Raw genomic sequence first — 24,272 nt, 5'->3', positions numbered from 1 at the left:
TACCTTGCGGTTCAAGGCGGATTACAAAAGATATCTAAATGGGTGTTACAATGGAAGAACAGTTGTCATTTCTAGAGTTGTAAAAAGTAGGTCATTTTTCATTTCTAGAGTTGTTAAGAGTAATTGAAGTTAGGACTGTTTCAGGAATTTCTTGAAGAGTATAGTTTTTATTTCTTTTCTGAAAATCTTGTAGCCTGGAGTGGGTTAACAGTAGGTTGGAGATTTGGTTGTCTAGTTTTGCGGCTTGAGTGGCTAGGAGGCCATCGTATTGTTTTGTCCTTTTCACTTCTTTGATCGGTGGTGGTGTGAATGGGGAGTGCGTTTTTCTATGTCTGGTTAAGGTTGCTTGGATGAGGCGGTTGTTTAAGTAGGATGGGCTATTTCCGTTTAGGGTTTTGAATATCATGCAGTAGAATTTAAATAGTATTCTTTCTTGGATTGGATTGGTATAACAGTCCATTGTGGCAATTTAGGTTTCTGTAGATTGCCAGATGGTAGATCCTTTTGAATCCTGGCGCAGGCAATGTTTTGCTGTAATACGGCTGTGTCACGTCCTTTGATATGTGCAACAAGCATTGTTTAATGACTTGAGAATTAAAGACTTTTTAAACCCTGAAACTGAATTATCTGTCTTGATTGGTACACCATCCTTCTCCTTTTCGTCACCATCAATTTGCAGAACAATTTCATGACATGAAAAGGGAAAGGGACTTATATACCGCTCACCACTGCAGAAGCCCAACAGTGATTCACCTCCTAAAGGCAGCCGAACCTCATCCGATGTCTGCACTGATGTTAGAGACACTTCCAGGTGAGACACCAGGATCATTCCAGGGTCCCTCCATTGCTCAGACTGAGATCTCCTGCAGCAGACCCAGGCAGGGGGGTATTGAAGGTCCACCTGGGCTCAATGAAACTTCATCATCAAAGTCAAAATCTTTCCCAGTCTGACAGCAGACTGCCCCGAGTAGCGCCAGAGACTTTCAAAGATGTATTAGTCTGTTATGAAGAAGAGGCAACAGGAATAGTTGGAGGGTAAACCCTCTGCTTTCCTCTTCATTTAGGTATCAAAATAAAAATGGGTACAAGTTGATTGATTTTTCACTCCGTCAAAAATTACAAAGGCTAGGGGACACTCGATGAAGATACAGGGAAATACTTTTCAAACTGATAGGAGGAAATATTTTTTCACTCAGAGAATAGTTAAGCTCTGGAGCATGTTGCCAGAGGTTGTGGTAAGAGCGGATAGCATTGCTGGTTTTAAGAAAGGTTTGGACAAGTTCCTGGAGGAAAAGTCCATAGTCAGTTACCGAGAAAGACAAGGGGGAAGTTTCCAAGTTTCCAAGTTTATTTAATATTTGATAAACCGCCTAATCAAAATTCTAGGTGGTGTATAATAAAATACATATAAAATACTTAAAAATAACAAATACAGGTGATTCAGGGAATTAGTGCATGACATGACATACAAAAACAAATGGAATAAGAGAAATAACTACAATCAATGAAAGTAAAGAACAAAAACAGGGAAAACCAAATGGCAGGGGGAAAGATAGATCTTCCTGTTTTCCTAAAAAGGACAGTTAAGTTCCATATGCATCATTAAATAGGAAAGTTTTTAATTTTGAATTGAAGTGATTTAATGTTGATTCTTCTCTTAAATAACCCAGGGTGGAATTCCATAGAGAAGGGGTGGTAACTGAGAATATGCTAAGATGCATAGGCTCTGATTCTATAAACAGTGTCTAAATGACGCCTAACGCTGAGCGTGAGTTAGGCATCTAAACTAAGTGGATAATGAGCCATTTAAGAGCCTTAACGAGTGATAATCGGCACTTAGGCATCCAAAGGAAGAGGACGTCACTTTGTAGACATGTTCATAATTTCATGGATGCCTATTTGTAAAACTAGTGCCTAACTCAATAGGCGTTGGTGTGGAATGGGCATAATTTGGGCAAGGCTTCAATATAGACGTCCTTTGATTCATTTACATAACGCTGAGCAACCTACATATCATGCCTACATTATAGGCGAATGAAAACCAGTTTTACTTTTGAGCTTAGTTTAGGCTTCAAATAGATCTGAGTTCTATGGAACTTAGACACAGTTTGAACGTCCTTAATGCAATCTGCCAAATAGCTATCTGGGTTTTTATTTTTGCTTTATTAAGCTCAAAATACATTTAATAAGGCACCACATAAACAGGACAAATCAAAACAGATATATTGTATGCAAATCCTTCTATTTTTATAGACAAACAGCAATGCTATTTGCTAATTAGAGGAAAAGATCCATTAACTGAAGCACAGCACATGAAAAACACAGCTTTGTTTCTTGCTATAAAGCTACCCTTTTTTTCTGACTCTACAGTGCTCCAATCAGCTCATTCTTGAAAGCAAAGAAAGCACATGAAAAAAATATATAGATTTCATACAAACTACATTTGCAAAAGGGTAAAAACAGAAAAAAGATACAGATCTTAGCATGGCTTCTACTTCATTGCAAATGGAGGTGTGCAGCTGCACAATACTGATCTCATTGCGAGATCATCATGATGCACCTGCAATGTAGAATGCCACAATTAAAATAAATGATGGAATTTGAACCTATGACCTCTGGAAGATAGGAACAGGGCTCTTACCCTTTGATCCACAGCAGCTCACTAATATCTTTCTTCCTCATATCTGATATGACAGCTTAGGGATCTGCTAAGCTATGATCTTCTCAGGTATTTTCACCGTCACAAGGCTAGGATCACTAAGCTCTCATGGTACGACCCCCCCCCCAAAAAAAAAAAAAAAGCCAAAAGGAAGCAGCTGTGGCTCACCAGATAAAAGTCCTGTGCCCCTGTGCTTATCTTCCAAAGGTCATGGGTTCAAATCTCAGCATTCTACCTTGCAAGATAATTAAATGTGTGTTGAAATGTTACTAGTAATACATAATTATGATGACTGAATAAGTACATAGGATAGAAACATGATGGCAGATAAAGGCCAAATGGCCCATCCGCAATAACCATTATCTCTTCCTATCTCTAAGAGATCCCACGTGTCTATCCCACACCTTCTTGAATTCAGACACAGTCTGTTTCCACCACTTCTTCCAGGAGACTGTTCCACACATCTACCATCCTTTCTATAAAAAAAAAAAGTATTTCCTTAGATAACATTTTTCATTGAAATTCAAAGTGGTTGCTGAGAAAAGTAGAAAAATCTGTATGTGGTTACTTTTTTTTACCTCACCCTGTATACAGCAGCTTTCATTCCTCCTTCTGCATCTCTATTGATCCCCATCACAATTTTGAACACTCCAATAGCAGCTGATCCCAACCTTGCACCCCTGATGACCATAGGAAGACCCCCCCCAAAAAAACCCCAACAACCTAACCAAGTCCCCTTCCCAACAAGCAAATGCACCCCAAATAGGACAACCATGGCCCCTAGCATCAATACCATGCCCCAGCCAAGACAACTCTCCCTCTTCCCCTGACTTCCCTGGGACCCTCCTAGGAGTCATCAGTGGTGGGCAGTGGTTCTACACAGCAGCGATCCTCTCCCATTGCCAATCAGGTCTGTGCCAGGTCAGTTTCAAACAATAGACACGTGCAGAAGGACAGTCTGAGCAGCATTCTCTGAGTTACTGAGGGCTGCCTAGATTTTCAAGGACTCAATAGAAAATAGAAAAATTACTTCACAGAAAAATAGATTGTGTTTTTTTATTTATATTTTGTTTATATAAATAAAAATTATAAAAAAAATTATAGTAACTACAAAAATGTTCAAAACAATTCATGCCTCTCAAATGGAATCAGGGCCACGACAAGATGCCAGGATGCAAAGGGAGAGGTATGGCCAGTAGGAAAAAGGAGGTATTGAAGCCACTGTATATGACTCTGGTGAGACCTCATTTAGAATATTGTGTGCAGTTCTGGAGACCACATCTTCAAAAATATATAAACAGGATGGATTCGTTCCAGAGGAAGGCTACTAAAATGGTCAGAGGCCTTTGTCATAAGGCGTGTGGTGACAGACTTAAAGATCTCAATCTGTATACTTTGGAGGAAAGGTGGAAGAGGAGAGATATGATAGAGATGTTTAAATATCTTTGTGGCATAAATGCGCATGAGGCAAATCCCTTTCATTTGAAAGGAAGCTCTGGAATGACAGGGCATAAGATGAAGTTAAGAGGTAACAGACTCAGGAGTAATCTAAAGAAATACTTTTTTACAGAAATGGTGGTAGATGTTTGAAATACACTTCCCCCTCCGAATTCGCAGTTTCAGCATCCGAGGATTTGGTTATTCACAATTTTTTTAGGGAAAAAAAAAAGAATTGTTTCGGACCTTCCCCACCTCACTCCCACAAGCTTCCCTCCAGCATCCTGGCCTTACCTGGTGGTCTAGTGGGGCTTTCGGGGCAAGAGCGATCTTCCTACACTCCTGCCCCGTGCAGATCGCCAATAGGAAATGGCTGCCATGAGCTCCCGTAGTAGTCTTGAGAGACTATGGGAGCTCACGGCAGCCATTTCCTATTGGCGATCTGCACGGGGCAGGAGAGTAGGAAGATTGCTCCTGCCCTGAAAGCCCCGCTAGACCACCAAGTAAGGTCCGGGGGTGGGTCAGAGCCGGCAAAAAGTTATTTGCGATTTATCAGACTTTGCGGTCCGGCTCTGCCCCTAACCCCCGCGAATACCAAGGGACAAGTGTAGTCTCCCAGTAGAGAGGGGGGGGGACAAAGACTATCCCCCCTCTTCTATTAAATCGTGCTAGCGGTTTTAGCATGGGGGAGCCACGCTGAATGGCTCACGATGCTCTCGACACTCATAGGAACTCAATGAGCGTCGGGAGCTGTGCGGGCCATTCAGTGCGGCTCCCCCATGCTAAAACCGCTAGCGCAGTATAGTAGAAGAGGCCCTATGTCTGAATTCAAGAAAGCATGGGACAGGGGCGTGGGATCTCTTAGGGAGAGGAGGAGATAGTGGATGCTGCAGATGGCCAGACTGGATGGTCATTTGGCTTTTATCTGCCATCATGTTTTAATGTTTCTATGGGCTCCTTTTACTAAGCTGCGGTAGCGTTTTTAGCGCCGCTCACCCCCGCGCTACGCGGGAAAAACTAACACCAGCTCTATGGAGGCATTAGCATCTAGCGCGCGGGGCATTGTAGCATGTGCTAAGCGCACACTAAAACCGCTAGCGCAGCTTACTAAAAGGAGCCCTATGTTTCTAAGTATAGCATTGAGAATAGGCAGTTCTACTAGATTTAATTCAAAAATTTATCTACCACCTAAAATCTAGGCAGTTTACGAAACAACGTACAAAATAAATAACAACAATACAACATAGGGCTCCTTCTACTAAGCTGCTTTAGGGCTTTAACAAGCGGAATAGCACGCGCTGTATTGCCGTGCGCGCTAGACCTTAACGCCAGCATTGAGCTGGTGTTAGTTCTAGCCACGTAGCATGCGGTGTAGCGCGCGGTAATTTCCTGCGTGCGCTATAAACGCCAGCGCACCTTTGTAAAAGGAGCCCATAGACTCTCCAAAAGCTGCCCTATGTCCTCCATTACTAACACTACTCGTTTTGGTCACATGACTACATTAACAAATAACCGTGTCACTAATAGTACTAAGAATAGGACTGGATAGAAGGCTTTACCAGTATTTAAGCAAGTCTTTGTCCTAATGACTGAAACACCTTTTGGTTATGCTTTTTTAAGAGAGCCAGTCAGTGTGCAGCAGTTCTCTTACATGAAGTAGAACGAGCCCTGTAGGGTCCATGTAGCTTCCTTCAGATGGTTAATTAATGTCAGGGGAGATTCAGGTTTGGTGATTGTGCAACAAGAGGTAAATTATAATGGCAACCGGCTAATTTTGAGATTACTCCTGCGTTGACCTTGACTTCTTCCCTCCCATTGCTGACTCAGGGAGTGAAAGACCTATACTAGAATACAGCTCAGTGGTTTCTGCATAGCAGTGCACCACTGAATCACCTGGCAGTCAATAATTATTCTGATGACCCCGTCACATGTAAGTAAATTGATGGGTCATTTTCTGATTTTTATTTCTTTTTTTCTGCAATGGTAGGATATCTGGAAAACCATCTGAATTTTATTTTCTGTAGGTGAAAACACCCCCTTCATTTGGGAAAGTGAATGCCTTCTCTTTTTGGTTTATGTAGAGGGGCATTTTTAGAACATAAGAACATAAGATTTGCCGCTGCTGGGTCAGACCAGTGGTCCATCGTGCCCAGCAGTCCGCTCACGCGGCGGCCCTTAGGTCAAAGACCAGTTCCCTATTTGAGTGTAGCCTTACCTGCGCATGTTCTAGGAACTTCTCCAACCTTGTTTTGAATCCCTGAAGGGTGCTTTCCCCTATAACAGCCTCTGGAAGAGCGTTCCAGATTTCTACCACTCTCTGGATGAACAAGAACTTCTTTACGTTTGTACGGAATCTTTTCCTTTCCAACTTTAGCGAGTGCCCTCTCGTTCTCTTCACCTTTGGAGAGGGTAAACAATCTCTCTTTCTCTACTACGTCAATTCCCTTCAGTATCTTGAATGTTTCGATCATGTCCCCTCTTGGTCTCCTCTTTTCACGGGAGAAGTGGTCCAGTTTCTCTAGCCTCTTTGACACGACATCTAATTCTAAATTTTGACGTTTTGCGAAACGTGCACAAATATCCAGTATCAAACTTGCCCATTTTCAAAACTGTAAAACGCCTGTTTCGTTTTTTCAAAAATGCATGTGTTTGTGCTCGGTGCATTTATCTTTTTGAACCATATAAAAAAAACCCACACACCCTTTCAAAACAAAAACACACATTGGGCTGTAGGAGGGGGCTAGCATTCTTAGTAAACTGGCCACACAGACATCCCAGCAGAGCAGTGGGGCACCCTAGAGCAATGTTTCTCAACTCGGTCCTGGAGTACCCCCTTGCCAGTCGGGTTTTCAGGATATCCACAATGAATATGCACAAAAGAAATTTGCATATAATGAAGGCTGTAAAGTTTATGCACATTCATTGTGGATATCCTGAAAACCCAACTGGCAAGGGGGTACTCCAGGACCGAGTTGAGAAACACTGCCCTAGAAAGCACTTCAGTGAACCTCACATAAAATGTCCCAGATGGAACAAGTCTCACCAAAGTCCCCTTACATTGTATGGTGAGCCCTCCAACCCCCACCCATCCCTACTGTACCCAACTGTATACCAGACCAATAACCTTATGCCTGTAGGTGAAACCTATATGGGTTACAGTGGGATTAGGATGGGGATTAGAAGACTCATAAATTTCTAGTCTATCTGTTCCTTTTTGCCTCTTAATGAATGTTTTTCTTTTTTGGAAAATGAGCCCCATAAACACTGTCTAAATAGAATATTTACAGAATTTTACACCTTCAAGTCTCAGCTAGAGGAACTTGCCATATTTAATCTGGGAGTGTGGGAGTGTGTGGTGCAGGGATTAGAGCTACAGTCTCAGCACTCTGAGGTTGTGGGTTCAAATCCCTCACTGCTCCTTGTGACCCTGTGCAAGTCACTTAATCCCCTCATTGCCCCAGGTACACTAGATAGAGTTTGAGCTCACTGGGACAGATAGGGAAATATGATAAAGTACCTGAGTGTAAAACCACTTAGGATATAAGTGGTATATAAATAAATCTAAGGGAACAAAACACATCTTGATCTTCAAATTAAACATTTCTTGTTATGTTTTTGTTTTATCATCTGTCCTTGGAAGCTTTCTCGTAGTCACAAAATGGGAAAAACTTATTACTATATCAGGCTCATATACTTCAGCAAGCTACAGGAAGACTCTTGTTCCAAATTATTTAGACAGTTTTGAAAGAAGTGTATTGAGGATCGTCCAGTCTACAAGAGCTTTGAATGAAAGTATATAAGCAAGCTAATTATTGTTATTATCACCATCACAGATGGCTTGAAATTAGGAGGCAATTGGCAGTACAAAAAGTGACTTCATTCTATAGAAAAGTATTGTGGAATTGAATTAGCAAACCAAGACCAACTCTGTTGCTGGAAATTAAAATTTGATTGATTGATAGATGAAAATGAAACCTTCACATTGCCTGTGTGAGGCAGTTTTGTAATTTAAAAGCAATATTTGTTCAGTTTAATGGTTAACTCCTACTCTATCAAGGTGTTTTGTGTTTTGTTGGGGTTTTTTTTATACCTTATCATCTATCCTAGAGTCAATCCTAATAAGCAAAGCCAGTTCTGGTTATTTATACTGGAAAAACAAAAAAAGGAAATGTAAAATGCATATCCAAGAACTCAAAAGTTGTTTTGACATAGATTCAAAGAAAATCATTAGTAGCACATTGTACAAAAGGACTTAAAAAAACATTTAAAATATAACATTCTTTTAACATTTGGGCTCTGTAAGGTCTCACTGAATTTATAATTAATCAATAGTTTTTATTTTATATATGTATATCTATATATCTCTATCTATCTACTTGTGTGTGTGTGTGTGTGTGTGTGTGTGAACAGGGGCCAAGATGATCTGCTGCAGGTGTTCTGAGGAGGGAAGCTGTTGTATTTCTTCTGTGTTTTTTCTTATTTTGAAAATGCCTCATACTAAATGAAGGCACTGTGAAAGTGAATCCATCAGTACCATTTTCACAGATACAATTGCCTCTTCAACTGCTGGCCTGAAGGTTATTGAAGTGATGTTAAGCAGTGGCATACCTAGCATATGTGACACCCGGTGCCCATCTTTTTTTGACCCCTCCCCCCATCTATGTGAAAAATATGATTTTTAGTAACAATCCACATATCGCACAACAAGAGTGCACCTAGAAAAAGGCAGCATCTTAAACACTGCAGTGAGCACTAGAACACCAACACATACATTGTAAAACTAAACAAGCCAGATCCTGCACAGTCAATTAATCCTGTACAGTCGATGCTATTAGAAAGCCATGTCCCTTTCATACACACAGACAGATACACCCTCGCCCAATATGGAATAATCACAAGCTAAAAATAGAAATATGTAGACAAAAGTTAAACTGAACTGCCAAGAAACCAGACTCTGTATACAATGCAACACTACAACACCACAAAAACAGTAATACATGTCCTCTAATACTGTGCAAAATATAAAGAGAGTAGATGTAAATTTGAAAAAACTGATACATAGCAATCACCACTTTACAAATTAACAAATAAAAATAAAACAAATGAGAAATAAGAAAATACCATTTTATTGGACTAATCCCTGTAAGCTCGGTCCCCATCCTCGCAAACCATCTGATTCCATCTACACAAGCCTTGAATTGTTTTATATTGAACTTATTATATTAAAACATAAAAAGAAACAATATTCTGTACAATTGTCAATTTATAAATCAGCATCTTCTCCCCACTCTCTCTTCCCTATTTCCCTTCAGCACCCTCAGCCCACTCTCTCTCCACGTTCCTTCAGCACATGCACATAAAAACAAGCAAGCAATTTTATATCATTTTCATTCTATTCATTCATAGAAATTAATGTCTAAATAATGCCAGTCACATAATAAAACATGATTTTACAAAAATAATTCCCTGCACAGTCAAGCCTGCAAGGATTACTAGATGTCTTTCAGCAGCTCCCCTCCCTCCCTCCCCCTTACCTTCGTGGCCAAATCAAAATGATCTACCTACAATAAAATTTTAAAAACACAAAGCACATGTTAATTATCATTTATATTCCAAGGGTTTTCAAAGAGGTCAAGGCAGATGACTTTATGCAATGTCACCTCAGTAACAACTATACAAAAATAGACAAGTATACCCCCTCCCTTTTTACTAAACTGCGATAGCGGTTTTTAGCGCAGGGAGCTGCGCTGAATGCTCCATGCTGCTCTCGACGCTCATAGGCTCCCTGTGCTAAAAACTGCTATTGCGGTTTAGTAAAAGGGGGCCATAATGCAAAATATAGACAGCATATATAAATTCTCAAAACAGACACATTTTGATCACTAAATTGAAAATAAAATCATTTTTCTTACCTCTGTTTGATAATTTCATCAGTCTCTGGTTGCACTTTATTCTTGTGACTGTACATCCAATATTTCTTCCCTTCATTCAGCCTTCTGTATGCTTCCTCTCCTCCAGACCTTATTCCCTCCCCCAACTATTTCTTAGTTTCATCCTGCCCCCTTCTTTCTTTCTCTCTCCATGCCCCCTTTCTTTCTGTATGTCTGTCTTTCTCTCTCTCTCTCTCTCTCTCTGTGCCCCATTTCTTTCACCCTGACCCCTTCTTTCTTTCTCTCTCCATGCCCCCTTTCTTTCTGTACGTCTGTCTTTCTTTCCCTCTCTTTGTGCCCCCTTTCTTTCTTTGTTTCACCCTGCCCCCTTCTTTCTTTCTCTCTCCATGCTCCCTTTCTTTCTCTGTCTGTCTGTCTCTCTCTCTGTGCCCCATTTCTTTCTTTCACCCTGCCCCCTTCTTTCTTTCTCTCTCCATGCCCCCTTTCTTTCTGTATGTCTGTCTTTCTCTCTCTCTCTCTCCATGCCCCGTTTCTTTCTTTCTTTCACCTTGCCCCCTTCTTTCTTTCTCCATGCCCCCTTTCTTTCTCTATGTCTGTCTTTCTCTCTCTCTCTCTGTGCCCCATTTCTTTCTTTCTTTTTTTCACCCTACCCCCTTCTTTCTTTCTCTCTCCATGCCCCCTTTTTTTTTCTATGTCTGTCTTTCTCTCTCTCTCTCTCTCCGTGCCCCATTTCTTTCTTTCTTTGTTTCACCCTGCCCCCTTCTTTCTTTCTCTCTCCATGCCCCCTTTCTTTCTCTAGGTCTGTCTTTCTCTTTCTCCATGCCCCATTTCTTTTCTTTATTTCACCCTGCCTCCTTCTTTCTTTCTCTCTCCATGCCCCCTTTCTTTCTGTATGTCTGTCTTTCTCTCTCTCTCCGTGCCCCATTTTTTTATTTCTTTCTTTGTTTCACCCTACCCCCTTTCTTTCTTTCTGGCTCCCTGTCCCCCCCTTTCTTTCTCCCTGCCACTGCCATTGGGAAACATGCTGCTGCCACCACCGCCGGGGAAAGGCTGCCACTGCCATCATTGGGAACAGGCCAGCGCCAAGTTTTCCCTCGCTGCTTTTCTTCCCTGTGGAAGCAACGATTGGCTGGCCCAGAATGTCCTCTCCGACATCAGAATTGATGTCAGGTGGCGAGAGTTGGTCGGCCCTGTGGGGAAGAAAAGCAGGGAGGGAGAACTTGGCGCCGGCCTGTTCCCGATTGCGGCAGTGGCAGCCTTTCCCTGGCGGCAGCCTATTCCCTGGTGGGTGGCCAGCTGTGGACCCCCTTGGCACACCACTGATGTTAAGCAGGTATTTTTCTGTTCCTGGAAATCCCATAATTTAAATATATATATATATATATAGATATAGATAGATAGATAGATATAGATATATAGATATATATATACATACACTTCTCCCTCCATATTCCAATCCATAGGGGATTAACAGAACCACAAATAACTTTTGCTTATGTTATCCGTTGTTTTCTATTAAAAACCATTGTGAATATGGTGAAACCGCGAATAACATGGTGGGAGACCTGGCCTGTTCCTGAAGGAGAGGCAAAACATGGTGAAAAAAGTGCTGGGAATCAGCGATTTTCTCAGTAAACGCTTGGAATCAGCAATTTCTCTATGCAAGCTGACGTAATTTGGGGGGAGGAGCCAGCAAGCTAAAAACCGTGAATAATCGAAACCGCGATTGCTGAAACCGCAAATACAAAGGGAGAAGTGTATATTTAAAAAACTGAAGTGGTATTTGAACCTGGGTCCCTTGGTCATCAGCCTACAAATCTAACCATTCAGCTATCCCTCTGCTCTGCATAGATGTCTGTATGGGAATTATTATTAATGGATAGGCCTAGAGTATCAGAAGAGAGACGATTAATTTGTGTTTTACCGTACTCAAAAGCATCGGCGGTGCTTATCTCCCTGATAAAACAATACTGGCCCACACTTAACCTTCATGAATGTTTTCAGGATCTCCCCATGTTTTCATATCTTAGGGATATGATAGGAGGGATGATAAAGAGGTGGAATTGAAAGGTCATGGAAAATGTCATCAGTGCCAATGGTGTAATACCATTACGGAGGGCCAACAATGGACTGACCCACCAATCGGGATTTATAGTCAGGGCAAGGACTAACACTACTTGTTAAACATCAAAAGACATTTATGTAATAGTCTGCCCATGTAATCTAGTGTATGTGGGACTGACGAAGCGGGCATTAATATAAGTTTAAACGAACATAAATCATGTATTGTAACTAATTCTTTGCAAGCCCCAATAGTCCAACACTGGATAGAAAAGGGTCATAGAATAGAACAGATGAAGTGGAGAGTGATTGACTGTATGGATGAGGTTAAGTTTGAGGGAGATTGGGAGGGGAGACTAAACCTGTTAGAACAACGGTGGATTTACCGTCTGAACACTGTTATCCCTAATGGGCTAAACAATGAACTTGAATGGGCATCCCTGCTGTAGGAGGGCATGGCTTGGAGGCGTGTCCCATATAGTATCATTTATAAAACAATGAGGAGTAAATAAGTCAAGTGCTCTGACGTAAGACGCTGACGTCTGGAATACGTATGGGACGTTGACGGCTGGGGTGTGGAGCGTTTAAATTCTTCAGTTAAGAACAGTGGCGCCATTCCTTCCTAGACGCAATGGTCAATTTGAATGGTTGTAAGTAGGTAGGTAAGCATGGGTGAATGAAGAGGTTTTTAGCTTATCTAAGAATTACTGAATATCTATGAATATAAAGTATGCACTAAAAACTAGCGATAGTTTATGGAGATTTAGTTCTCTTTTTATTTTTTCAGGGAGTGATAGCCTTGAGAAAGCCCTTTGAAACATACGGGCGAAACATGTTGGTGACTCTACCCCCGTAGAAAGCATCTTTTGCACAGCTAAGTACTTTTAGTACATATTTATTTAAGATCAATATTAAAGTATATTAAATTACAAGCATCCTCTATAATAAAACTCTAAGCACGCCTGGGCACTTAGAGTTTTGTGATCCCTGCCACCATGGTGTCTGCCTCCATGCCGAATTCGATTTTTGAATAGGAGGCAAGGAGAACACGCTGGCAACTCCCCCCTCCCACCCTCACTCACCAACCGCTGCCGCTGCTGGTGCTGCTCCTCTTCAAAGCAGCCTGCTGAGGATCGCTGGCCAGCTGTACCGAACCTCGCAGGCCACTCTCCACCTCGGTAGCACGTTCCCTCTGACGCAATACCATGTGTCAGAGGGAACATGCTACCGAGGTGGAGAGCGGCCTGCGAGGTTCGTTACAGCTGGCCAGCGATCCTCCGCAAGCTGTTTTAAAGAGAAGCAGCAGTGGCGGTTCATGCTGGTGGGCCAGAAGAGGAAGCAATACAGGCAGGAAGGGGGCCAGGGGGAGAGGGAAAGGGGGCTGCTTTGGGGGGAGGGTGTGCTGGGAGGGGGGGAATAGAAGGGGACCATGGAGTAGGCAGGCATAGCACAACAGGGGGCCAGGGGGAGAGGGAAAGGGGAGTGAGAGACAGACAGAAAGGAAGACAGACAGAATCCAAGGAGAGAGAGAGACAAAGATAAAAAGACAGACAGACAGCGGCTAAGGAGAGATAGACAAAGAAATAAAGAAAGACAAGACACACACATTTGTTCTAGCACCCGTTAATGTAACGGGCTTAAAGACTAGTTAAAAGTAAATAAAATATAAAATTGGATCCGATGACGAACAGGAGCATAAAGCCCAGCACTGTGAAAGAAGTTTGAGTGCCTGGTGGCCCGCTGAGGATCAGTAAGACAGGCTGTAACTCTGGATGAATGAAGTGCTGCATAAATGTGAGATTAGTTCTTACATTTGATGATATTAGCTATTGGAGTGTTCTTCATCTAAGTGATTTTAAATAGTGCCAAAGGTTTATGTTTTTTAAGATGGACATTCCTATGCTGTCCCACAGAGGACCATATCCCTTATTTTCCCCCAGCTATAATTTGGGCATTTCCGTTTGTAAAATGGATGTTCATACTGAATGTTTCCAGTTCGTGGATGTCCATCTCACATATACGATCAGGCTGGACATCCTTTTGTGATGTATTGACTTGGGCGTCCACTCTTCCCTAGAATGCCACCCCCAAATGTTTATAACCATAATGGCTTCTTTCAGTCATGAGACAGTTTAATTCCTTCCATTTACACTTAACTAGTTACAGCCCATTTTTTTTCAAATTAGGCTTCATTCCTTAGCTATTCCATTTATTTATAAATTTCATTTGTAGAATGGTGTATCAAAAGCATCATCAAAATTTAAGTAGATCACATGTATATCCATCCAGGATTTGATTCTTTTGGACCCCCAGTGAAAAAAATTAGTGAGTTTTGTTAGACATGACCTCCCTCTGGCAAAAAAATAATATATTTTCTTGGATCCTATAGTCTTCAGGATTCTCTATCCTTTCCTTTAGTAGTGATTCTATTAATTTATCACACAGAAGACAGAATAACTATCCTGGAAATCTTTGATCCTTTTGTTTGTTTTCTAGAAAGTTTTATATAGTAGTGACATGGACATTTCATTAAACTGTGCCTTTATGAACAATTTATCAAAATCTGTTTGCCCAAGCCGCTCTTGCTGTAATTGTAAAGCCTTTGGAAGTAGTGTCTCACTTGTTGATAAGCATGGACATTATTATAAGATAAATTACACTTACTGTCTTAAGAAGATTTCTTCTGGCTGTGATCAAATGTGTCAGTGCTTTAATCCTTCTCTTGTTCATCTCTTAAATTCTAAATTATTCATTTCTTGTAGGAAAGAAAATGTTGTACACTAGGACAGAAATGCTTGTTTATAAGGGTTTATTTTGAACATCTTTCTTGCAATTTTTCCTGCCAAATTATTGGTCAAACTGAGGTATCATCTTTCAATTTTTGGCATTTCAGCCTTAGGCAAACATAAGACTTTCAAAAAGATGAGCTTTGTCAATTCTGTTTCAGTGTCAAACATTCTCATTTTAGTATGTCTCAATCCATAGAGACATGTTATGCAACCAAAAAAAGATCAACCCCCGAAGGCTCCCCCCAAATCTCCCGACACTCCCTGACTCCATCCCCGATACTAGTTCTGCCTGATTTGCTGAAAAAAATTAGACTTGTCGATTCAGCAACTTCCACCCCTGCTGCTTTAGGAGGCCTCAGAGTGGAGGTATGTCAGTCTCACAGTAGGAGGGTTGGTGGGGTTCTGCTGCACAAGGGGATGGGTAGGAGAGGAGGAATGATGCGGCACATGGGGGGAGGGGGACAGAGAAAGGAAAGAGGAAGAATTGGGGTAGAGAGGAAGGGAGAGATGATTGTTGTACATGAAAAAATAAGACATCCCCAAAATAAGCCCTAGTGCATTTTTGGACCCAAAATTAGTATGACCCTATCTTATTTTTGGGGAAACATGGTATTACACTGTAGTGTTTACTTTTCATTGTTTTTTGGGTGAGAACTAAAGCTTGCGTGTCATTGTTGTGATGGTTCAGTTCTTCTTTTCTGAGAATTTTCATAGAGATCAGATTCCACAAGTGACCCTTGAGGTTAATTCCTTCCCTTCCACCCGTCCCAAGATGAGCTTTTTTTGGCTCTTCATCCAACTAGGAACAGGGCATTGCTTTGGTAGGATTTTTCTGCTCATTCTTTTTTCTTTCAGGTGTAAGTACTTCTGCAACCACAGTATGGCTGGGAAACATTGTGTCACCACAGCTGGTGCTCAGGTAACAGCTTCCGTCTCTGTGCAGACAGAAAATGTTATCCAAGCAGAGGGAGTGGTTCCATGTGCAAGCTGTCTTCAGCTTTAATCCCTCATGAAGGAAGTAAAGGAACTGAGGTGGCAAGACTGAGAAGCATCCATGAGAATGAGAGGTACATCGATGAAATGGTTCATGAGGTGTCAAAGATTTCCAGCAGTGGGGAAGAAGAGGCTGTGCTGAGGGAAAACAGCTGGATTCAGATTATAGAACTCTGCAAGATTGGTACTGTGACTCCAACCGCCCTTGAACTGAAGAACTGGTATGCTACCCTGGAAGTGGAGGAGATGAGAGCATCCCAGGAAGAGGAAGGACCAAGGCTTGAAATCTCAAAAATTGCTGGATCCATGACCACTAGGAGGCATAAGGTAGAGGTGGTTTGCGATTCCCTTCTGAAGGGTGCAGAAGCGTCCATCTGCAGAACAGACATGATGTCCTGGGAGGTATGTTGTCTGCCTGGTGCCAAAATCCAAGATGTTATGGAGAGATTGCCTAGACTCATCAAGCCCGATGACTATTATCCGATGCTGTTCATTCACGTCGGCACTAACTGCCAGGTACCCCTGCAAATGTATCAAAAGTGACTTCATGGCTCTGAGAAAGAAGGTGAACAGGTGCGCAGGTGGTATTCTTGTCCATCCTCCTTGTCGAGGGTAAGGGCACACATCCTGGAGATGAATGTGTGGCTATATGGCTGGTGTCATTTGGCTTCCTGGACCTTGGGATGATTTTCCAAGGGCTGCTGAGCAAAGAAGGAAAGAAGTGTCATTGGTGGTAGGCTGGCTAATCTACTGAAGAGGGCTTTAAGCTAGAAGTGATGGGGCAGGACGATCAAAGCCACTGGGTAAGTATAAGCCCTCAGGTAAGTAAATCACTGAATACCTCTACACCAGTGGTCTCAAACTCAAACCCTTTGCAGGGCCACATTTTGGACTTGTAGGTACTTGGAGGGCCTCAGAAAAAAATAATTAACGTCTTATTAAAGAAATGACAATTTTGCATGAGGTAAAATTCTATATTTATAAACCTTTCCTTTTGGCTAAGTCGTAATAATAATATTATAATTATAGCTAAAGAGACATGATCAAGAAACAGTTTTATTTTACTTTTGTGATCATGATAAACATACCGAGGGCCTCAAAATAGTACCTGGCGGGCCGCATGTGGCCACTGGGCCGCGAGTTTGAGACCACTGCTCTACACGGATGGGAAAAGGGGGCAATGTCGGTAAAGCAGTATATACTAATGCTCGAAGTTTGTGAAACAATATTCTGGATCTAGAAGCTGTGATGGAAGAAGATAAGTTGGATATAGTGGCGATATAGTTCATGGAGAACCATGACTGAGATGTACTGTAGTCATACCAGGCTATGACCTGTTCAGGAAAGACAGAGTGTTAAGAAAAGGAGGGGGAGTAGCGTTATATGTTAAAGATCATATTAAAGCCACACAATTGCAGGATCTGCAGGGCAAGGAAGAGGCAATGTGGATCAATTTGGAAGGAGGAAATGGTTAATATATTTACATTGGTGTGGTATACAGATGGAACAAGTGGTCAGAGATTTAATAGTAGACATTCAGAATATATCTAAAAAGGAGAACATTTTAATAATAGGTGATTTTAACAAGCTGGATGTTGATTGGGGTATTCCTACTGCAGGGTCTTCTAGAAGTAGGGAGATCCTGGATTCTCTACAAGGAGAACTGTTCCAGCAGTTGGTAATGGAACCCATGCGGGATGGGGATCATACTGGATTTAGTGCTTACAAATGGGGAAAGTGTTTCTGGTGTTACAGTGGTGATCATCTGGCATCCAATGATCACCCACTGTACAGTTTAATATTAAGACAGGTATGGAGAGACCTTATTCAAAAGTAAAGGTTCTAAACTCTGAAAAATCTAACTTTGTTCGGATAAGGGATTATGTCAAGGAACTGTCTGGATGGGAACATCTGGAAGGAGTAGAAATGCAGTGGGCAGAACTGAAAAGAGCTATTGTAAGGGCAACAAACCTTTTTTGTAAGGAAAGTAAGTAAAAGGAAAAGAAGGCCGCTTTGGTTTTCAAAAGTAGTAGCTGAGATGATAAGGAATAAGAGGTTAGCTTACATAAACTACAAAAGTTCACCGAAAGAGGAAGACAGGCAAAAATATCTGGAAAAGTTCAAAGAGGCTGGTCTAGTAGCCAGGATAAGAAAGATACAAATGAAAGAAAAAATAGCTGACACGTTAAAATGGGGAGAGAAGACATTCTTTAGATATATCAGTGATAGGAAGAAGTGCAATAGTGGCATTGTAAGACTCAAAAGTGAAAGGGAGAAATATTTAGAAGCTGATAAAGAAAAGACTGAATTGCTTAAGAAATATTTCTGTTCTGTGCTCATGGCTGAAGCACCGGGAGTGGGACCGCAGGAGTGGTAGGCACTGATCAACTTTAGAGGGTTGTAGAGGATGTAGACATCTGTGTGGAACACTGTTAAAGGTTTTGCTAAAATCTAAATACACTACATCTAGCGCACTGCCTCTATCCAATTCTCTGGTCACCCAGTCAAAGAAATTGATCAGATTTGTCTGACAAGATCTACCTACCCTATGCACTGGGAAACAGTGGCGTAGCAAGGGTGGGTGGTGCTCTTCCCCTGCCCTCTTCCCTGCCCTCCCTGCCATGCGCAAGCGGGCCCCTTCCCTGTACCTTTTTAACTTCGAGATGAGCAGCCACCAACTTACTGCCCACATTGGCTTCGGCGTTCTGTCCGACATCACTTCCTAGGCACGGGTCCCGGAAGTGACATCAGAGAGAGTGCCGAAGCTGACGTGGGCAACAAGTTGGTGGCTGATCACACCAAAGTTAAAATGATACAGGGGGAAGAGAAGGGGTGGCAGAGACGAGGAGGGGTGCTGGCACCCCAAGCAAAATGGCGCTCAGGCAGACTGCCCCCCTTACTACGCCACTGCTGAGGAATAGCTAAAGTGGCCCACAGGACAACAGATTTCCTTACCTCTGCTCTACAACAAACTGTAACTAAATCGCCTGGCTGAGCCGCTGCGTGTGCGGATCACCAGACTGGATGGACCCCCAGGTCTGATCCGGTGCAGGCATTTCTTATGTTCTTATGTTCTTATTTCATAAGCACTAGCAACAACAGATCGATAGGTGTCATAACCTAACGGGCAAGAGAAAAACACATTCCTCGACAATGAAAAGACAGTGTTAGAGCAACTGCAAGTAAAGCTTGTAGACATGTTGTGGGAGTAGACAGAAATTATCTTGGAGCAGTTCACAAAAGGGCCATAGCAGGGTGGGCTTAATTGATATTCTTGCCGATCCATTCAGTGGAATTAAAGGCAAACGTGGAAACAATTTGCACTCCACTTTGCAATTCAAAACAACAGGAGACTAATTTCAAATGTCATGAATTAGGTAGAAGTTCTGCTTCTAATTTGTCAAAGCTGCTCACCACCAGCTTTGTGCCTATGGAAAGAAACATTTAGAAAGCAACTCCCTTGAATTTGAATGTTCGATATTAGCGTTAGCAAGAAATGCTTTAGACAAGCAAGTAGGGGTTAGATTTTAAACTCCTCTAATCTATAGTGCCAGTCACATTAATTAAATAATATGTCACAGAGTCTGCATTTGAGAGTTTCAGTACACATTACAGCATCTTTTAAGTCAAATTAAAGGCTTTTTTGTGTTTCTGCTGCTACATGATTTTTTTCTTGCATTTTATATAACAGAAATAGTTTGAGGAAAGGGTAAACAACTATCAAATTAATATGCGTTAACCTGGTAGGTGATTTGAAAGTAGAAACTACATGGGTACAAGTATATGTGCACATCGGGGAAAATTGTGGAACTTAGGTACAGCACACAGAAAGGGATCAAAATACACAGAAAAGTCAATGACACCCACACGCCAATAGAACTGGGACAGATGATTCTTTATTCACTAAAAAGACCAGTGTTTCGGCTCTTGGCCTGCATCAGGGGTCTCCTAAGATGTCTGTCATACAAGTTCTTCACAAAAGTAGTCCTGATGTTAATTTAGACTGTTTACCATGATCTGCACTCATCAAACATTCTTAGCTCTTAGCTGAACCCTTCTCCTCCACTGCCAGTTCCAGACTTCGTTCCTTTCATTTAGCTGCCCCATATGCCTGGAATAAATTACTTGAGTTTCTCCGCCAAGCCCCTTCCCTTCCCTTGTTTAAAAGCAGAATGAAACCCCATCTTTTTGATATAGCCTTCAATCCATAACTCTACTGCCCACCACCCTAGCCAGCATATTAACACTGATGTTACAGAATATTGATTGGAAATTTGCACACTGATTTTATATTTGTACTTTTTAAGGAATATATATCTATTTTCGCAAATGCATTATATTCAATTATTGTATAATTTTAGTCATTTTTAGATTTCGTTCTTTTATTTACTGTTTGTATATTTTTAGTATGTGAACCGCCTAGAACTATATGATAGGGCGGTATATAAAAATAAAATTATTATTATTATTATCCCCCTAACTGCATCCCCCCACCCTGGCATCCTGTTTGTTTGTCTTGTTTGTTTAGACTGTAAGCTCCCTGGAGCAGGGACTGTCTCCTTCGTGACTCTGTAGTGTTATAGAAATAATAGTAGTAATAGTACTTTATTATCGTATGCTACGAGTGAAGGTGCTATGTATTGTATTGTAATGTTGAGTTTAGTAAATTAAATACTGTTAACAATATTTTTGATGTTAAACTATTGTCCTAAGACTGCAGAATATTGAACTACTTATAAGTGGTTGCTGTGATAGCAAATTGCATCCAGTGTTTAAGCCTGTTGGGCAGACTGGATGGATTGTTTGGGTCTTTATCTGCTGCCTTTTACTGTATTACTCAGTGGCGTGGTAAGGTAGGGGCAGGAGGATGTACCACCCCGGGCGCCATTTTGGTGGGGGTGCCAGCACCTGTCCTCCTCTCCACCCCCCACATTCCTTCCCTCCCCCCAGTACTGTGCACCGCTTCCCTTCCCCAGTACCTCTTTGACGTTCGTGGTGCGAGCAGCAACCCCAACCTGCTGCTCGTGCCAGGTCGTCTCTTCCTCTGACATCACTTCCTGGACCTACACCTAGGTCCAGCACAAGCAGCAGGAGGGGATTGCTGCTCGCACCACAAATGTTAATGAGTTACAGAGGAAGGGAAAGGGTGCACGCGGCAGGAGTAGGCGGAGAAGGAGCGGATGGGAGTGTGTGGAAAAGAAGATGGAGAGGAGTGCCACCGCCCTGGGTGCATCTCACCCTTGCTATGCCACTGGTGTTACCGTATGTTAAGGTGCTGTGAAGAGAGAGAAGTTTTCATCTATGAGAATCCTGTTAGGTAAAAGATATACAGTATACCCCCACAAATTCGCGGTTTGCAAATTGCAGACTCAGTAATTCACGGTATTTTCCGACTACCTCTTCCTGGTACTAAAGCCATGGTTACACCAATAACGAGCTGCTTTGATACACTATCTTGCATATCAAAGCAGCTCCTGATTGGTGTAACCATGACTTTAGTACCAGGAAGAGGCGGTCGGAAAATGTGCCTGGCTTCGTAAGTACAATTTAAGCACCTGCCGGCGCCCCAGCTGCCTCTCCTGCCTTCGATCTGCTGAAAAAACGTATTCTCTGTTTATTTTTTAATTCGCAGGTGTTCCTGGAATAGAACCCCTGCGAATTTCGGGGGAGTACTGTAGTGGAATTAGAAAAAGTCCTGAGAAGGCTGATGAAAGTGACAAAGGAGATAGGATGACCTCCCTATGAGGAAAGACTACAGAAGTTAGAGCTCACCTGTTGGGAGAAGAGACATCTGAGTTCTGAAAAGATGTTGAGAGAGGACATGCTGAGAGGAACCTAGAAAACAAGATAGGCGATCTGCAGAATCCAAAATGGTAGTCAACGAAAAGCAACACAGCCAAAAAGATGTGTAGAAACCAAGTTCGTTGTATTGTGAAGACATCAGATAAAACTCATCACATAAAACCAGTGGCGTAGTAAGAAGGGTATGAGGGGGGCGGTCCGCCCTGGGGGCGGTCTTCCTTGGGGTACCGGCACCCCTCCTTCTCTCTACCCCCCCTCGTCCTACTCCTCCCCCTGCCACGCGCCTGCACCCCTTCCATGTACCTTTTTACCTTCAGTGTGAGCAGCGACGAACATGCTGCCCACATCAGCTTCAGCACTTTCTCTGATGTCACCTCCGGGGGACAGCGAGGTGGGGGAGACAGGAGAGTGCTGGTCACCTCGCTATGCCACTCCCACCACTCCTGCCATTCTACAATTAGAAAAATGTCTTATAGTCAATGTTTCACCAGATGTAAGATTGGTGAATACTTTTGTTTTCATATTGACTTTACATAAACTACAGTTATTGCTTGGGAAATGTCCCATTATAGGACTTCGAATAATGACTCGGAGAAGGTAATGCCAATGATACAAACATGTCCCTGAGGTTCTTGCCTCTCTTATGTGCTAATCAGATACCAAAATCCACAGAGAAAACCAAAAAGAAAATAAAGAAAGAAAACAAGTGATATAGAGGACCGGAGGGGGTATCAGATAACCCGGCACACAAAGATTGGGTGCTGGGGGCAATTCCTCATTTAACCCCACGGAACCTCCACCACCTAATATTTTTTTATATAATTATTTTTTTAAAAGTGTTACTTGACTGTGTTGCTCATTTCTAGATACTTATTATCACTGTTGCGTTGCTACATTGTATAACTAGTAACCATTACTTGGGCGTTCAGGGGAAAGATTATTTTGTTATCAGCAAGCTAAAGCTAAGTAATGGTTACTAGTTATACAATGTAGCAACGCAACAGTGATAATAAGTATCTAGAAATGAGCAACACAGTCAAGTAACACTTTTAAAAAAAATAATTATATAAAAAAATATTAGGTGGTGGAGGTTCCGTGGGGTTAAATGAGGAATTGCCCCCAGCACCCAATCTTTGTGTGCCGGGTTATCTGATACCCCCTCCGGTCCTCTATATCACTTGTTTTCTTTCTTTATTTTCTTTTTGGTTTTCTCTGTGGATTTTGGTATCTGATTTTTACTGATAACATCACAGTAATAAGTTTGTGGAGTGGTCATCTCTTATGTGCTACCATCAAGCTTTTATCCTTGAAAAGCTGTAAATTTTGTACAATGTGCCATTGTTTCTTCAGAATCTTAATTATCTGGTTTGACTACTTTATCACTTTGCCCTTTACTAGCTGGTTTTAGTAAAGATGCATGCCCCATCACATACAGTAATAATGCTCTCAAACTGTGTGCCAAGACACAGTGGTGTGCCCCAAACAGTGTGCCATTTGAGATGCCAGAATTTTACTTTAATTTTAAAAAATCCCTTCATATACATATACACTAGAATAGAAGACATGCATGTCACATACCCAAGAGTCTGTCAGTGTTATGAACGTCTGTGCATATGGATACAACTGCCCAGACAAGCATCATTCTTTGACGTGATTGGTTCTTGAAGCAAGAAGTTCTGCTTTTTCTTTTGAAAGATTTAGATCACGAATAAGATCATTGAGCTCAGCTTGTGTAAAGGTCTCTGGTTCTGAATCTTCATCATTCGCATCTTAAGGACCAGATCATTCTGGATTGTGATCACATTCCTCATCATGTTCCACAGAAGCAAGTCCATCTTGTGGAGGGACAGGGACAGGCAGTGAGTCATCATGAGGAACAAGCCTAATAGCAAACTCCAGATTAGGATATATAATTTAAAGCTTAGTTTTAGCTGAGAATCCACTTGTGTTCACAAGGCAAAAGTAGCAATCTTTAATATGGTCTCGCGGTTCCCTCCATATCATTGGGATTGCAAATGACATCGCTGCCTTTCGTCAATTGAGCCAGTCACGAAGTCCGTTGGAACAACTGGTACAGATGATATGTGGAGCCCAAAACTTAACCTGGTCACCCAGTGGACATCCAAAGTACAATTTGTAAACCTTCTTCAGATCTACAGTAATTGGGCAATGTTGTGCTTTCGTCGTGAATGAACCACAGATGTAACAGAAACTATCTGGATGATTAGTACAATGTCTTGGCATGATCAAGGCTAATATTAATCTCCGTTTGTAGCCTAAAAAACCAAAGACAACTGTTATTAACCCTCCTTATACATTTATCCTATAAACACATGATATATTGCCCAATTAACGTTTATAATTATATATAATGAGCCTCATTACAAAAATGTGACATGCTAGTACAAAACTAAACACAGATTTGAAATCAGCATGAAAAAAACTACAAAACCCACTCAACATTAATTCTGATGAAAATGATGTGTTGACCTGTGTATTAATTAGGTTGTGTCTCATTCATTGGACCCTAAGCCCATTGCGGATGGATCACCATTTCAACCAGTTATTGAGCTGATTGCAACCTGCAAAGAAACTGTTACTAGGATTAAGCGCACCTGTCTGTAACACAATTTGGAAACA

The 24,272-nt window shown here is 41.8% G+C and overlaps 1 long non-coding RNA gene across 1 annotated transcript in view; it reads right to left on the bottom strand.

Moving 5' to 3' along the window:
* The window catches only part of LOC117353839, a 35,117-nt gene extending 13,046 nt beyond the window's left edge, over positions 1–22,071 (bottom strand). Inside the window, exons 1-2 of the long non-coding RNA XR_004538042.1 lie at positions 21,936–22,071; positions 21,603–21,665 (exon numbers count right to left, since the gene is read on the bottom strand). This is a non-coding gene — a long non-coding RNA (uncharacterized LOC117353839). The remainder of the gene's footprint in view (positions 1–21,602; positions 21,666–21,935) is intronic.
* Between the last annotated feature and the right edge of the window lie 2,201 nt (positions 22,072–24,272).

Source organism: Geotrypetes seraphini, chromosome 2 (assembly GCF_902459505.1).
Source record: "Geotrypetes seraphini chromosome 2, aGeoSer1.1, whole genome shotgun sequence".
Lineage (NCBI taxonomy): Eukaryota > Metazoa > Chordata > Amphibia > Gymnophiona > Dermophiidae > Geotrypetes > Geotrypetes seraphini.
The sequence above is the reverse complement of the archived record's forward strand: the minus strand, read 5'-3'. Positions and strand labels throughout refer to the sequence as shown.